Source organism: Entelurus aequoreus, linkage group LG19 (genome assembly GCF_033978785.1).
Source record: "Entelurus aequoreus isolate RoL-2023_Sb linkage group LG19, RoL_Eaeq_v1.1, whole genome shotgun sequence".
In the NCBI taxonomy this organism is placed as follows: Eukaryota; Metazoa; Chordata; class Actinopteri; order Syngnathiformes; family Syngnathidae; genus Entelurus; species Entelurus aequoreus.
In genome coordinates this window covers 38203062-38216888 of record NC_084749.1, presented here as the reverse complement: position 1 = coordinate 38216888, position 13827 = coordinate 38203062, and the positions used below count along the sequence as shown (strand labels likewise).

The 13827-nt window shown below is 36.8% G+C and overlaps 1 protein-coding gene across 1 annotated transcript in view; it reads left to right on the top strand.

Annotated features, from left to right (window-relative positions):
• Positions 1-13827, top strand: part of LOC133634921 (insulin-like growth factor-binding protein 3) — a 112274-nt gene that overhangs the window by 979 nt on the left and 97468 nt on the right. The window lies entirely within an intron of this gene.

Below are 13827 nucleotides of genomic sequence, written 5' to 3'. Positions count from 1 at the left end.
AGGATCATATAATGGTCATATTCAAAGTCCTCATGTGTCCAGGGACATATACCCTGAGTTTATAAACTTGATTGATTGATTGAGACTTTTATTAGTAGATTGCACAGTACAGTACATATTCTGTACAATCGACCACTAAATGGTGACACCCGAATAAGTTTTTCAACTTGTTTAAGTCGGGGTCCACTTTAATCAATTCACGGTACATTCATACATTTTAAAAAACGAAAGAAGATGTTGTGATGCCAAAAAATATCAACGTTATCATAGTAGTAGCTACTCGATACGTGCTTGTACTTGATATCATTACAGTGAATGTTAGATATCGATCCACCAATGCCGTTTGTTTACATTTTGATGCCGGTGAGCTACGGTGTGTAGTGAAGCATATTTAGCTATTCCTCGTCCTGCAGGGATGATACTTGTAAGAAACATACTTTTTTTGTCGCCATGGAGACCAGGATTAGTGATTTAGAAGTAGCTAAAACACTGCCGACAGCGGCTGGACTTTAGCCGCTAGCTAGCTAGCCATGTCTTAAAGCACCTCTTCCTGAGGGCGTTTCAGTGTTAAATTCGAACGTATACGTCTCTGTGAGAAGGAGAGACAAGAAAGAGTGAGAAGAGCCTGTAGTGTAATGTCCGCAGCTAAAAGCAACTGCGTGAGAACGTATACTCGAATATCACGATATAGTCATTTTCTATATCGCACAGAGACAAACCCGCAATATATCGAGTATATCGATATATTGCCCAGCCCTACACTAGTGTTGTAACGATACCAATATGTTGGTACAGGTACCGGTACTAAAATTATTTCAGTACTTTTCTAAATGAAGGGGACCACAAAAAAATTTCTTTATTGGCTTTATTTTAACAAAAAATTCTTAGGGTACATTAAACACATGTTTCTTATTGCAGTTATTATGTAAAATAGTGAACATACTAAACAACTTGTCTTTTAGTAGTAAGTAAACAAACAAAGGCTCCCAATTAGTCTGCTGACGTATGCAGTAACATATTGTGTCATTTATCATTCTATTATTTTGTCAACATTATTAAGGACAAGTGGTAGAAAATTAATTATTAATCTACTTGTTCATTTACGGTTAATATCTACTTAATTCCTGTTTCAACATGTTCTATCTACACTTCTGCTAAAATGTAATAATCACGTATTCTTCTCTTGTTAGATATTTTACATTAGTTTTGGATGATATCATACATTTTGGGTATCAATCCGATACCAAGTAGTTACAGGATTGGTCATATTCCAAGTCCTCATGTGTCCAGGGTATATATTCTGAGTTTATAAACATAATATACATTTTAAAAAAACGAAAGAAGATGTTGTGATGTAATCATAGTAGTATCTACTCGATACGTGCTTGTACTTGATATCATTACAGTGAATGTTAGATATCGATCCACCAATGACGTTTGTTTACATTTTGATGCCGGTGAGCTACGGTGTGTAGTGAAGCATATTTAGCTATTCCTCGTCCTGCAGGGGTGATACTTGTAAGAAACATACTTTTTTTGTCGCCATGGAGACGAGGATTAGTGATTTAGAAGTAGCTAAAACACTGCCGACAGCGGCTGAACTTTAGCCGCTAGCTAGCTAGCCATGTCTTAAAGCACCTCTTCCTGAGGGCGTTTCAGTGTTAAACTCGAACGTATACGTCTCTGTGAGAAGGAGAGACAACAAAGAGTGAGAAGAGCCTGTAGTGTAATGCCCGCAGCTAAAAGCAACTGCGTGAGAACGTATACTCGAATATCACGATACAGTCATTTTCTATATTGCACAGAGACAAACCCGCAATATATCGAGTATATAGATATATCGCCCAGCCCTACACTAGTGTTGTAACGATACCAATATGTTGGTACCGGTACTTAAAATTATTTCGGTACTTTTCTAAATAAAGGGGACCACAAAAAAATTCCTTTATTGGCTTTATTTTAACAAAAAAATCTTAGGGTACATTAAACATATGTTTCTTATTCCAGTTAAGTCATTATATAAAATAGTGAACATACAAGCCAAGTTGACTTTTAGTAATAAGTAAACAAACAAAGGCTCCTAATTAGTCTGCTGACATATGAAGTAACATATTATATCATTTATCATTCTATTATTTTGTCAACATTATTAAGGACAAGTGGTAGACAATTAATTATTAATTTACTTGTTCATTTACGGTTAATATCTGCTTACTTCCTGTTTCAACATGTTCTATCTACACTTCTGTTAAAATGTAACAATCACTTATTCTTCTCTTGTTAGATATTTTACATTAGTTTTGGATGATATCATACATTTTGGGTATCAATCTGATACCAAGTAGTTATAGGATCATATAATGGTCATATTCAAAGTCCTCATGTGTCCAGGGACATATACCCTGAGTTTATAAACTTGATTGATTGATTGAGACTTTTATTAGTAGATTGCACAGTACAGTACATATTCCGTACAATCGACCACTAAATGGTAACACCCGAATAAGTTTTTCAACTTGTTTAAGTCTGGGTCCACTTTAATCAATTCATGGTACATTCATACATTTTAAAAAACGAAGGAAGATGTTGTGATGCCAAAAAATATCAACGTTATCATAGTAGTAGCTACTCGATACGTGCTTGTACTTGATATCATTACAGTGAATGTTAGATATCGATCCACCAATGCCGTTTGTTTACATTTTGATGCCGGTGAGCTACGGTGTGTAGTGAAGCATATTTAGCTATTCCTCGTCCTGCAGGGATGATACTTGTAAGAAACATACTTTTTTTGTCGCCATGGAGACGAGGATTAGTGATTTAAAAGTATCTAAAACACTGCCGACAGCGGCTGGACTTTAGCCGCTAGCTAGCTAGCCATGTCTTAAAGCACCTCTTCCTGAGGGCGTTTCAGTGTTAAACTCGAACGTATACGTCTCTGTGAGAAGGAGAGACAAGAAAGAGTGAGAAGAGCCTGTAGTGTAATGTCCGCAGCTAAAAGCAACTGCGTGAGAACGTATACTCGAATATCACGATATAGTCATTTTCTATATCGCACAGAGACAAACCCGCAATATATCGAGTATATCGATATATTGCCCAGCCCTACACTAGTGTTGTAACGATACCAATATGTTGGTACAGGTACCGGTACTAAAATTATTTCAGTACTTTTCTAAATGAAGGGGACCACAAAAAAATTTCTTTATTGGCTTTATTTTAACAAAAAAATCTTAGGGTACATTAAACACATGTTTCTTATTGCAGTTATTATATAAAATAGTGAACATACTAAACAACTTGTCTTTTAGTAGTAAGTAAACAAACAAAGGCTCCCAATTAGTCTGCTGACGTATGCAGTAACATATTGTGTCATTTCTCATTCTATTATTTTGTCAACATTATTAAGGACAAGTGGTAGAAAATTAATTATTAATCTACTTGTTCATTTACAGTTAATATCTACTTAATTCCTGTTTCAACATGTTCTATCTACACTTCTGTTAAAATGTAATAATCACGTATTCTTCTCTTGTTAGATATTTGACATTAGTTTTGGATGATATCATACATTTTGGGTATCAATCCGATACCAAGTAGTTACAGGATTGGTCATATTCCAAGTCCTCATGTGTCCAGGGTATATATTCTGAGTTTATAAACATAATATACATTTTAAAAAAACAAAAGAAGATGTTGTGATGTAATCATAGTAGTATCTACTCGATACGTGCTTGTACTTGATATCATTACAGTGAATGTTAGATATTGATCCCCCAATAGCGTTTGTTTACATTTTGATGCCGGTGAGCTACTGTGTGTTGTGAAGCATATTTAGCTATTCCTCGTCCTGCAGGGATGATACTTGTAAGAAACATACTTTTTTTGTCGCCATGGAGACGAGGATTAGTGATTTAGAAGTAGCTAAAACACTTGCCGACAGCGGCTGGACTTTAGCCGCTAGCTAGCTAGCCATGTCTTAAAGCACCTCTTCCTGAAGGCGTTTCAGTGTTAAATTCGAACGTATACGTCTCTGTGAGAAGGAGAGACAACAAAGACTGAGAAGAGCCTGTAGTGTAATGCCTGCAGCTAAAAGCAACTGCGTGAGAACGTATACTCGAATATCACGATATAGTCATTTTCTATATTGCACAGAGACAAACCCGCAATATATCGAGTATATCGATATATCGCCCAGCCCTACACTAGTGTTGTAACGATACCAATATGTTGGTACCGGTACTAAAATTATTTCGGTACTTTTCTAAATAAAGGGGACCACAAAAAAATTCCTTTATTGGCTTTATTTTAACAAAAAAATCCTAGGGTACATTAAACATATGTTTCTTATTCCAGTTAAGTCATTATATAAAATAGTGAACATACAAGCCAAGTTGACTTTTAGTAATAAGTAAACAAACAAAGGCTCCTAATTAGTCTGCTGACATTTGAAGTAACATATTATATCATTTATCATTCTATTATTTTGTCAACATTATGAAGGACAAGTGGTAGAAAATTAATTATTAATTTACTTGTTCATTTACGGTTAATATCTGCTTACTTCCTGTTTCAACATGTTCTATCTACACTTCTGTTAAAATGTAACAATCACTTATTCTTCTCTTGTTAGATATTTTACATTAGTTTTGGATGATATCATACATTTTGGGTATCAATCTGATACCAAGTAGTTATAGGATCATATAATGGTCATATTCAAAGTCCTCATGTGTCCAGGGACATATACCCTGAGTTTATAAACTTGATTGATTGATTGAGACTTTTATTAGTAGATTGCACAGTACAGTACATATTCCGTACAATCGACCACTAAATGGTAACACCCGAATAAGTTTTTCAACTTGTTTAAGTCTGGGTCCACTTTAATCAATTCATGGTACATTCATACATTTTAAAAAACGAAAGAAGATGTGATGCCAAAAATTATCGACATGATCATAGTAGTATCTACTCGATACGTGCTTGTACTTGATATCATTACAGTGAATGTTAGATATCGATCCACCAATGGCGTTTGTTTACATTTTGATGCCGGTGAGCTACGGTGTGTAGTGAAGCATATTTAGCTATTCCTCGTCCTGCAGGGATGATACTTGTAAGAAACTTACTTTATTTGTCGCCATGGAGACGAGGATTAGTGATTTAGAAGTAGCTAAAACACTGCCGACAGCGGCTGGACTTTAGCCGCTAGCTAGCTAGCCATGTCTTAAAGCACCTCTTCCTGAGGGCGTTTCAGTGTTAAATTCGAACGTATACGTCTCTGTGAGAAGGAGAAACAACAAAGAGTGAGAAGAGCCTGTACTGTAATGCCTGCAGCTAAAAGCAACTGTGTGAGAACGTATACTCGAATATCACGATATAGTCATTTTCTATATCGCACAGAGACAAACCCGCAATATATCGAGTATATCGATATATCGCCCAGCCCTACACTAGTGTTGTAACGATACCAATATGTTGGTACAGGTACCGGTACTAAAATTATTTCAGTACTTTTCTGAATGAAGGGGACCACAAAAAATTTCTTTATTGGCTTTATTTTAACGAAAAAATCTTAGGGTACATTAAACACATGTTTCTTATTGCAGTTATTATATAAAATAGTGAACATACTAAACAACTTGTCTTTTAGTAGTAAGTAAACAAACAAAGGCTCCCAATTAGTTTGCTGACGTATGCAGTAACATATTGTGTCATTTCTCATTCTATTATTTTGTCAACATTATTAAGGACAAGTGGTAGAAAATTAATTATTAATTTACTTGTTCATTTACGGTTAATATCTGCTTACTTCCTGTTTCAACATGTTCTATCTACACTTCTGTTAAAATGTAACAATCACTTATTCTTCTCTTGTTAGATATTTTACATTAGTTTTGGATGATATCATACATTTTGGGTATCAATCTGATACCAAGTAGTTATAGGATCATATAATGGTCATATTCAAAGTCCTCATGTGTCCAGGGACATATACCCTGAGTTTATAAACTTGATTGATTGATTGAGACTTTTATTAGTAGATTGCACAGTACAGTACATATTCCGTACAATCGACCACTAAATGGTAACACCCGAATAAGTTTTTCAACTTGTTTAAGTCTGGGTCCACTTTAATCAATTCATGGTACATTCATACATTTTAAAAAACGAAAGAAGATGTGATGCCAAAAATTATCGACATGATCATAGTAGTATCTACTCGATACGTGCTTGTACTTGATATCATTACAGTGAATGTTAGATATCGATCCACCAATGGCGTTTGTTTACATTTTGATGCCGGTGAGCTACGGTGTGTAGTGAAGCATGTTTAGCTCTTCCTCGTCCTGCAGGGATGATACTTGTAAGAAACTTACTTTATTTGTCGCCATGGAGACGAGGATTAGTGATTTAGAAGTAGCTACAACACTGCGGACAGTGGCTGGACGTTAGCCGCTAGCTAGCTAGCCATGTCTTAAAGCACCTCTTCCTGAGGGCGTTTCAGTGTTAAAACTTCACCTTTATCGTTAGTTTTTAAGCCAAAATGCGTCCGTTTTCCCTTTTCTGTCTACACACTGTGTCTGCTTGTGTGATTGTGTGCCGCCCAACATGCTCGAAAACCAGCAATGACACGACGTGACTTCGACGCGGGTGCATGACCGGTACTTTTCAGAGACGGTATCGTACCGGAAATGATTCATTAGTATTGCGGTACTATACTAATACCGGTATACCGTACAACCCTAGTAGGTAGGGCTGGGCGATATGGCCTTTTTTAAACATCTCGATATTTTTAGGCCATGTCACGATACACGATATATATCTCGATATTTTGCCTTAGCCTTGAATTAACACTTGATGCATATAATCACAGCAGTATGATGATTCTATGTGTCTACATTGAAAACATTTTTGTTCATACTGCATTAATATATGCTCATTTTAAACTTTCATGCAGAGAGGGAAATCACAACTAAGTCAATTGACCAAAACTGTATTTATTAAACAGTTATTAAGCAGTGGCACAAACATTCATGTCATTTCAAAACAGAAAGTGCAAGATTGTCAGAGACATTTTAAAACAAGCTATGAGTGCACTTTTGTGCATGATGTCACTAAGATGACATATCAAAACAACACTGAATTAAAGTGCACTTTTTGTACAGAACGCCACTACAATAGTTTAAAACAAATAAAGGGCACTTTTGTGCATGATGTCACACAAGATATTTCCATAACTTTCAAATAAAAATGAGCTGCATAATAGGAAATCAAATAGTGTATGTCCTTCGCTATGTGGTAGGTTCCTGCGGATGTTATCTCCTTCTGTTGTTGACTATTTTTTTCATACGGTGTTGATCTAGAAATGGTTGCCTCAGCATTTTGTTGGTGTGGCACCGAACGGAGATGTTGACATGCGGAGTTTCAAGCACTCTTCATTCTCTAGCGGGTGACTTTTCAAATGATGCTACTTATTAGCAGTAATGCTACTTTTTGTAGCAACGCTTTTGCCCCACACTTGACAAATTACAGTTGTCTGTTTGACATCTTCCCGCTTGAAGCCAAACCACGATGGACCCCGTGCTGTTTTTCTTGGGAATTAATTCTTCCTTCATTTGTTACCAGATTCGCATCTTCTTTCTCTCGTATTACCACTCGCACCACAGCTAACGTTACCCATGCCGCTACCTCTCTGCTCCGCGAGGGCGTATACGTATGTAAGAAGATGCGTTTGTTTTACGTCTCTGTGAGAAGGAGAGACAAGAGAGTGAGAAGAGCCTGTAGTGTAATGCCCGCAGCTAAAAGCAACTGCGTGAGAACGTATACTCGAATATCACGATATAGTCATTTTCTATATCGCACAGAGACAAATCCGCGATATGTCGAGTATATCAATATATCGCCCAGCCCTACTAGTAGGCACCTGTGCGCTTTACGCAGCCCGTGTGGTTTACCCATACGGTGTAATGATTATGACTGTGATTTGGGGCCAATCTGAAGTGAAACAAAGAAACACAAAATAATAATAACGAAAACGCATTAGTTGTTTTATATGAATGCTAGGAAACATCGATAGTTTCTCAGACCCAAAATTGCCTTCTGGTTTGTTTTTGCACTCCGCCAGCGTATTGACATCGTCGGTGAGTGTTAAACGAACCCCGCTTGACTGAATGTATGCGCGCAATACTGAGTCGCTATATTCAATTAAAGTTGAAATATGTTGATTAAACAGATTTTATGTTTGGCGCAAGCCCACGAACACTTATGCAACGTCAACCAATCCCTACCGCATGCGCTCACGCCAGCAAAAGGCACAGTGCTGAAAAACATACACACGCTTGTTCTTAGACTTGGACTTAGATTTAGACAAACTTTAATGGTTCTCAAGGGAAATTGTTCCACACAGTAGCTCAGTTACAAAGAATTGAAAGTGTAAGAATGGAAAGGATAATGCAGGTATAAAGTAGACAAAAAATGTACCGTAGTAGCAATATAAAATATAACATAGAATAGAATAGAATGCCTTTTATTGTCACTATACACAGGTACAATGACATTAAAAGCAACTCCTGTATCAGTGCGACAGTCTACAAATATGCAAAACATTTGAAGGAAAGAAAAGAAAAATAGTGCAAAAGGAGGTAAGGTGCACAGTCCAGTCCTGAGAACGAATGTTTTGTTTAAATATTAAATATTATACTACATACATATATACCAAAGCATTCAGACTGTGGGTGGAAAGTAAAAAATTGCACACAGAGAGGTGCTAAACTATAAAATCAGTGCCTATGATAGTTCCCCGTGTATATATGTAATATTTACATATTATATATTAGGGGTGTAACGGTACACAAAAATTTCGGTTCGGTACGTACTGTACCTCGGTTTAGAGGTCACGGTTCGGTTCATTTTAGGTACAGTAAGAAAACAACAAAATATACATGTTTTGGTTATTTATTTACCAAATTTGCAAAATCTTCCACCAAAAATATTTTTCTTAGTGGAATATTTGATGTGAAGTAATGGGAACTTTGGATAGGTCAATAATTCATAATAACATTGATTTTGATTCAATATTATGTTTTGAGCAATGACAGTTTCAAAGAAAAAACCCCCCCAAAAAACAGCTTTGTTTTATTAGTCAACATTGCAACTTTTTCTAAATTACATTTAACCTTTAAGCTTTTTTATTTCACTTTTGTTATGTTTTTGTTTATTTTAATAGTATTTTTAGAATGTGCCGTGGGCCTTTAAAACATTAGCTCTGGGCTGCAAATGGCCTCCGGGGCGATTTATTATATCATATTATATTTTTATATAATATATACAATACATAACAATTACCATGTACAATATTACAGTATATGTAACGGCTACAGCATAAAATAGAGAGTAGCTCCAGCAGATAGCAGACGCGCTACCGCCACTAGCCGCCGACCGCACGGATGATCGGGTGAAGTCCTTCGTCCTTCCGTCGATCGCTGGAACGCAGGTGAGCACGGGTGTTGATGAGCAGATGAGGGCTGGCTGGCGTAGGTGGATAGCTAATGTTTTTAGCATAGCTCTGTGAGGTCCGGTTGCTAAGTTAGCTTCAATGGCGTCGTTAGCAACAGCATTGTTAACCTTCGCCAGGCTGGAAAGCATTAACCGTGTATTTACAGGTCCATGGTTTAATAGTATTGTTGATTTTCTGTCTATCCTTCCAGTCAGGGGTTTATTTCTTTTGTTTCTATATGCAGTTAAGCCCGATGCTATCACGTTAGCTCCGTAGCTAAAGTGTTTCACCGATGTATTGTCGTGGAGATAAAAGTCACTGTGAATGTCCATTTCGCGTTCTTGACTCTCATTTTCAAGAGGATATAGTATCCGAGGTGGTTTAAAATACAAATCCGTGATCCACAATAGAAAAAGGAGAGAGTGTGGAATCCAATGAGCCCTTGTACCTAAGTTACGGTCAGAGCGAAAAAAGCTACGCCCTGCACTGCACTCTAGTCCTTCACTCTAACGTTCCTCATCCAAAAATCTTTCATCCTCGCTCAAATTAATGGGGTAATCGTCGCTTTCTCGGTCCGAATCGCTCTCGCTGCATTGAAAACAATGGGGAAATGTGAGGAGCCTTTCAACCTTTGACGTCACGCTACTTCCGGTACAGGCAAGGCTTTTTTTTATCAGCGACCAAAAGTTGCGAACTTTATCGTCGTTGTTCTATACTAAATCCTTTCAGCAAAAATATGGCAAAATCGCGAAATGATCAAGTATGACACATAGAATGGATCTGTTATCCCCGTTTAAATAAAAAAAAATCATTTCAACTGCTTGCCTCACACATTAAAGGACTTAGATTTAGACTTCCTTTTATTGTCATTCAGATTTGAACTTTACAGTACAGCTAAGAACGACATTTCGTTGCATTAGCTCGTTATAGTGCAGGATAAAAGAGCAATAAGGTGCAGATATAAATAAATAGATTACTGTACAGATAAATATTTTGCACTTTTGCATATGCATCCACGTTTATGGATGTATGTTCTATTGTCTTTATATTCCAACGAGTTAAACCATTTTTGGGGGGAATTGAGGGGATTATTATGATGCGTTCAAGAAACACACAGCGTAAATTATCAATAACAAACACTCCCTATATCCACAACTAATCAGTTTTCTTAATCCGTCTTTGTACAAAGTTAGTCCCACAGTATTTGGTGTGAATGGACACATGTTGCTCAAAGTGGTGAGATGGCACACATGCCACGTCTGTGTTAGTACACACGGTTGTGTGTTTGAGGCACTGCTGACGTCAAGCGTGCAAGCCTCTGTGCATATCTTTTCCTCGGTTATTTGGTTTGGCTGAAATAAATGTGCACCTGGCAGTCGCAATGTCACACAAACTGACACGCTACATCAGGGACATTCAACTAAATTGTTGTGGGCGCCACATTTCTAGAACAAATTTCTCCCATCACTTACTTTGTATATTCCGGAGAACCACCATCCTTTACAGGAGATATTTGATTTTGGTCTATCAATCAATCAATCAATCAGAGTTTATTTATATAGTCCTTAATCACCAATGTCTCAAATGGCTGAAAACCGAAAACCATTTTTCCGACTGAAAACGATGTAAAGCCAATTAAAACCTTCCTGACTGACACCCAACATTATATTTTATGCTTTATAACTATAGTTTTACAATGGAAAATGTCTGAAAATGACAAATGAAATTGATAATTGAACATTTAACATCACTTTTACCTTAACTCAGGGGTCGGCAACCCAAAATGTTGAAAGAGCCATATTGGGCCAAAAATAAAAATCTGTCTGGAGCCGCAAAAAATTAAAAGCCTTATATAAGTCTTATAATGAAGGCAACACATGATGTAAGTGTCTACATTAGCTGTATTAGCCTACTATCAAAGGCTGACTCGATTCTTCGTTGACAGAAATGTTGTATTTTAATTATTATTCTACACATTTTTGCAACATTGGAAATCATTAGTAAAATGGAGGCTTCTCACAGGATGAGATAACTTCTGCGAATGACTGGCTTAGAATGGCCAAAGGTATAGATGTGTGTGTCCAAGTTTAAGGAAACGGCAGGCTGTCTTCTTCTAATGGATTTATTACAATCTTTGCAAGCTGGGTAACGTTTGCTGTGGTCCGGAACAACATGGCACACAAACAACTATAAGAAATGCAGACAATATTACATACAGATAATGTGTCATGAGACATGCAAATATAAATTAAATACACAGAGGACATAAGTAAAGGAAATGAAATGAGCTCAAATTTACCTACAAACGAAGCTTAATGATGCAATACGTACATACAGCTAACCTAAATAGCATATTAGCATCGATTAGCTTGCAGTCATGGATTCACCAAGTATCCCTGATAAGCACTCCAGCAAATCAATAACATCAACAAAGCGCATCTTTGTGCATTCACGCACAGCATGGAAAGTTTGGTGGACAAAATGAGACAATAAAGGAGTGGCATAAAACATGTCCTTCTGTGGCAGCGTCGGAGAAAGTTGTACATGTAAACAGACTACGATGAGTTCAGGTATTGCTGAAATTAGTAGGACAAAACAGTGCTTGCCAGATACTCTCATCAGTGAAGCATGTATAACATAGACAGTGGGATTTCTAACAATTTGTGTCATGTTTGTCCTCCTACAGAAAATATATTAAAACAAAAAATATATATTTTTATTCATCTTTTTCCATTTTCACACATCTCTGAAAGAGTTCTAGAGAGCCACTAAGGCGCTGAGCCCCCGCCTTAACTGAAGACTATGGTGGGTGATGAGATGCAAGTGTAGAGGGGAGGCAGGGAGGAAAGGGGGGTTGACTTGACCCTTACGAACGCTACCTATGTACTTTTGGCAAACTGCCTGTTTGCCTATCAATCAATCAAAGTTTATTTATATATCCCTTAATCACAAGTGTCTCAAAGGGCTGCACAAGCCATAATGACATCCTCGGCTCAGAAAACCCAATGGGCACAACGATAAATCTTGGAAGGTTCGTTTGGATATTTTTTTATTTTGGATATTTTTTCATTAAGTGCATTTTGCATGACCCTAAGTTTTCAACTGAACTCGGAGGATTTGGACCCCTGGCAGCAAGTTGAATTTCCCTGCACTACATAAGTCCATCTGTGTGCAATCACTCATTGGTGTAGGACTCTGCCTAATTTCACAGCAGAAAGTAATCTTGTGAAGGATATCAAACATGGGGTCATAATTGTAATTTGTCTAGTCTGTCGTGATGAAGACCATCCTTTGTCGTTTAACCACAAATAATGCAGTGGTTGATGTCCCATGTTGTTTGCATCTCATGCTGTCCATGTCCCTAGTTTTTGGCCATCAAATTGTGGAGCTCCACCACATCATACAAAACCCAAAACCAGTGAAGTTGGCACCAATTCAATATAGGTTGAAAAGGATTTGCAAATCATTGTATTCTGTTTTTATTTACAATTTACACAACGTGCCAACTTCCCTGGTTTTGGGTTTTGTAAATTGATCAGGTGGTCAACAGAAATGGTGGGCTGCCAGTGGTGGTGTAACGGTACACCATGTCAAATTTCGTACGTAGCTCGTTTTAAGGTTACGTATCGATTAATTTCTGGTATAATATGTTTTATGTAGCTCTGCGTTTTAGGCAAAAAAGCAAGTTGGTGTGATAATCACAGAAGTTTTGCCTTTTCTTTAACTCATCTGCGATCGACTGATGAGCCCAGCCAATCTTTATTGCAGCTGTTTCCCGGTATTTATTTGTTTATTTGTTTAAATGCTACCATGGCAAACGACTGTATTTACGTAAAATATTCTTTAAAAAAGGATGCATGCTCAGAGATGCACAATTATGTTACAAAAACATGTGCATGCAATTCAGGAGAATGCATGTCTAGCCAAAACACTAGCGAGGGAATTAGAGCGACACACTGCAATGAACGCGTGCGGCTAATTTCCCACCACAGCTTCTAAGTTACTAATCGTCCCCTCCATGTTGACAAAAAAGCTATGTTTCTTACAAGTAGCATTATCACTGAAGGGCTAGAGGACAAAGACTTGCTAAGCATGGTACTCACAGAGCAGGACGAGTGAGGGTAGGGTTAGGCCATATACCATATAAGTGATATAAATCTTAAATTATAAAATGTATTTAAAATATGTATATATATATATATATATATATATATATATATATATATATATATATATATATATATATATATATATATATATATATATATATATATATATATATATATATATATATATATATATATACATATATATAAATACATATA